Genomic DNA, 4,555 nt, shown 5'->3' on the forward strand with positions numbered 1-4,555 from the left:
CTGCCGTTTTGGAGACTGACAGGAAAACTCGGATCATTCTGCAGTTACTGTCCTCAACAAGCAGCAGGTGCTGCTGTGAGCTTCTCCCCCTCCCAAAGCACAGGCTGTCAGTCCAGTAACCCCACAGCAGTCCCAGTGTCTGATCAGAGGACACATCCCTCCGCGGCCAGACGACAGGTGAATCGCGCATATTTTTGCATATTTCACAACTATTCGCATACTTTGCAACTTTCCGCAATTTCCCCGCATAAAATGGCATAAAAACCCCGCATATTTATTCGCATAATCAAGGATTTTAGCCCGCGTTTTTCTTCAGGGTCTACAATATGAACATCAGACATGTTACACTTCTAATATTGCTACATAAGCAAGTAAAATAAAACATTCAAAGAGTATGGAGCCACCAGGATAGCTCAGCAAGTAATGCCGGCGACCCATATACAAGGGCCTCCCTGACGCAGCGGCCTGGGTTCGGTTCCTGCTTGCGGCCCTTTGCTGCATGCCTTCCCCCCACTCTTCTCCCTCCTTTCCTTTCCTCTCTGTCTCCACTGCACTTTTCAAATGAAAAAAAGCCCAAAAAGTAATGGAAAAAAAGGTACAGTATAAATTGATCATGAGGTTGTTGAAAAGTTCATCTGTTCTGTAAAATGAATGTACACAAAGAAGAGTTGAGTCCAGAATGGTGGAAAAATTGTCTTTTCTTTGTTGTAATGTCAGTTTTAGAGTTCCTTGAAGCATTTCCAGTGAAGTTGAATCCTTTTGAAATTATTTTCAAGATTTCTGAGCCACACTTTCTGCAGGATCAGGAATCACTCAGAGTTTGTTGGGGCCACATGGTCCTTTGTCCCAGTAGTGACTGGGATGGAGTCAGTCGTTTGGTTCAACTGTGGTCCCAATACACATTGTTCTATTGCTCTCGTCTGATGGTCTGTTTCTGTGGAATCCTTTGAAATCTGCCGTCTCGTGCTCTCCTCCTGCTAATTCAGATTTTACAACATTGTGACAGACGTATTCCACATCTGGTTTGGTATTTTGGTGTCCTTTCATTGCACTGATCACAAAGAGCCACATCTCCAGTCTGTAGATGTGAAGGTGTTTCAATGCCCACAGCTACAGGAGGGAGATAAAGATCTGGTTTTGTTTTGTTTTACCGTTGTTAATGGCTGGTGCATCCCACAGCACACACCTCCAGACGAGGACATCTACAATGCATATTGGGCCCAGTCTAACCAAGTGACTGGATCACACCTTCAGTCACTATCAGGACTACAACAGATCAAATGTCTGCCAGAAACAACCTGACTGGACTTTCAAACCAGCAGAAAGTGGAGGTCAACATCTTGAAAAACTGCATCAAAAGGATTCCACTCCCCCTGACAATGCCACGAAACTCACATTAAGATAAAGACAGTTATTCCACTTTACTGGACTCAGCTGTTCTGTAGGTTTACTCATTTAAAGGAACTTCCTCAGAGTCATGTCAATAACCTGAATATGATCAGTTACATCACGCTCTCTGCTCACAACTGTCAGTTTAAGTGTCAAATTAGAAATTAAACTCTGTCAAATTTTCATACATGATTAATTAACATTATTAATTTAATCTTGTTCTGATTGTCGTCCACCAGGAGTACACACATGTAAATGATGTGTCACAATACTGTTCTGTTTTTTAGCTCTACAAACTACAGGAGAATGTCTGAAACATGTAACTCTGCGAGGAACATCTGGACATCAGTCCTCCCAGACGGAGGTTCCATCAAACCTCCTGTTGAGTTAAAGACATGCAAGAGTCTCATTAAGCGATCGTACCTGAAAGAACCACTTTAAATTCTTCTTAACTTCTCAGTGAGAACCATCAGCTCTCTGTTTGAATCCTTTGAGTTCGTTTAAACTGACTCTGAGGCTCCACTCTGTCCAACACTGTTCTGACCCACATCAACAGTCAACCCAACCATCCATCAGCAGAACCACCGCTGCATCATCACAACATGGACGCAAGTAATGTTCAGTCACTGAAACCTTTTGCAGCTCTCTAAATTTACTTTCATTCACTCAAAGTAAATGTCTACAAAATTCCTAACTAGCCTTCTACCAGATTAACGGCTGTTATCAGGTGTTGTCTCTTCATCTCTTAACACCGAATTACACCGTGATATTGAACACAATATTACATGGTATTAATTTTGTTCTCTTCCTTCCCTCTTTCCTTACTCACAGCTTTATTTGTTTTATGTTGTCTTGTCTTAATGTGCATTTTTGTGTCAGTTAGTAGTTGATTGATTGTCTCTTTGTAACAATAAATGTACATGAATTTAAGTATAGTGTCTCCACTGTTTTGTTTGTAACATTTCATTCCCTAAATTGCTCAGATTCCAGCTTCTGTGCTTTGATACATAACTTTCAACCTAAATATTTGTCCTGATTTTTCCCGAGGCTCCTCTAGACGCTGCAACAACACCTGCTTCATATGCAGCACAGTCACAGTAATCATGAAGTATTTCAGTGCTTAAATATCAGTTAAACATCATAATATTTCTGCATCAACATTCAGAGACCCTGTTAAACAGACATTTGCACTTCAGTGACTTTTCAGACTTTAATTTTTTCATATCCATCCTGTCCACTAAAACCACAGTGTGTTGGTTTCTGAATGTTTGTGATGAACTCAAAGATGAAGTGTTTCTTCATGAAGTGTGAAAACGGTTCTTTATCCAAGTAAACTGTTTCATGCCGTCTTGGATTTGCTGGAAAATGTCAGAGAGCCGGAAACAGGCTGTTTTTGATGAATGTAGATTGAATATTCCTGGTAGAAACTGTGTGATGAGAGAAATGTAGAGATGATGAACAAGGTGGAACGAAAAGCTGAACGTCCTCCTCTGCTGTCCTGATTGTCGTCAGTGTGATCGTGAGCTTCTAGTTAAAGTTGTATCACCTGGTTTATATAAAACTGCTTTTATCTGGTCGATCAATGAGCAAATACACAGAACTTTATGTGTTGAAGTTTGTCTTTGTGAAACTTAAATATTTTTAGAAACCAAATCATTGCCACAAAAGAAATGTTTTCAGTTTATAGTATAATCAGTTCGGACATTGAAGGTGAACATAATTTCATAGAATTGTTTCTGATGTTTAAACCAAATGGATTTAAAATGTCTAATATCCTTATTTATGCAGTAATTAACATTTGTTGATGGTTTTAGGTATAAAATAAAGAAATGGTCTCTTCTGCACTTATCATATTGGCTTTAATGTTTTGATAAAGTCCTCATGAATCCAATCAGGTCATTTTCATGCATTAATAAGATTTCAGCCACAGTGATGAAGCACTTTTTTACAGGTTGAAAACGACATAATTTGAGAATGAAGAAAAGCAGAAATAAAAACAATAATTAATTTCCTGGACAACAAAAATTATGAATGGATTAAATTGTTGTTTTTCTCCCAATAGAAGTGTATAAAACTCGTGTACGATACAACGCACATTTTAACAAGAAAACTACGATGTTGCAAATGCATCAAAAGACACACAAACCACATTTTTCATCACAGCTAACTTCCAAAGCTTGGAGAAAAGCAAATACAAGGCGACTCAAACCACAATACGAGCCAATATTTAAAAAGTAAACCAAATTCTACAAAGAAATGGAGTCAAACAGAAATCACAGTTTAAAATGTCATTCAGTAATATATGTAGTTAACTATCAAAGCTAATTTACTATGAGAAAATGAACAGAACACATTCAGAACTGATCTGATGATCAAAGTCATTCAATGTTTCTACAGTAATAGATAGGTTTCACATGACGTCACACTTCCGGGTCCGCCATATTGTGTGGTCAGTGTTGAAATTGTTGTGGTCAGGAGTCAGCGAGCAAGATAAGTATTGAGCAAGATAAATATAGTTTGCAGTGTGACTGGGGACAACAAGGGTTCACGCCTGTTGTGTCCACGGCTGCCACAACAAGGCAAAAAGCCCAGTTAAATGGAGCTTCTTTAGAATTCACACAATAAGGCTTACCGAGGGTGAACAGACAAGGAAACTCAGCCGGCTGAGGCACCACACTTTGCTTGCCAGGATCAATAGGAAAGACTTCATACCTTCTCCTCACACAAGGATTTGCTCTGATCACTTCATGACTGGTACGTTTGTTTGTTTTTTTAGCTCCCGTTCAGTTTAAAGTAATGTCTCCATTCACATCGAAGTAGCCCACTTGTAGCCCAGTCCACGAGCCTAGCTGCCTCTCCCAGCTGGTCATTGGTAAAACAATGAGATTAGATACACTCTGGTATATATTTAATTTTTTTGGGAATAAACCTCAATTGATGGATAAATTTCAGTCATCACAACAGCCAGGTCAGTAACATAAATATCAATGAGGGGGCAGAGTGTGGACCGTGGAGGTGGGGTGGTAGGTCAAACTGGGGCTTACCTTAGCACTGATAACAACCAGGTCACCAGCCTTGAGATGAACATCGCTTCACCCAACCACAAACAAACTGGTTGTAAGCCTTGAGGGATTTGTATGCCTTCATCTGATCCATACTGTATGCA

The sequence above is a fragment of the Acanthochromis polyacanthus genome, chromosome 9 (genome assembly GCF_021347895.1).
Source record: "Acanthochromis polyacanthus isolate Apoly-LR-REF ecotype Palm Island chromosome 9, KAUST_Apoly_ChrSc, whole genome shotgun sequence".
Classification (NCBI taxonomy): Eukaryota; Metazoa; Chordata; class Actinopteri; family Pomacentridae; genus Acanthochromis; species Acanthochromis polyacanthus.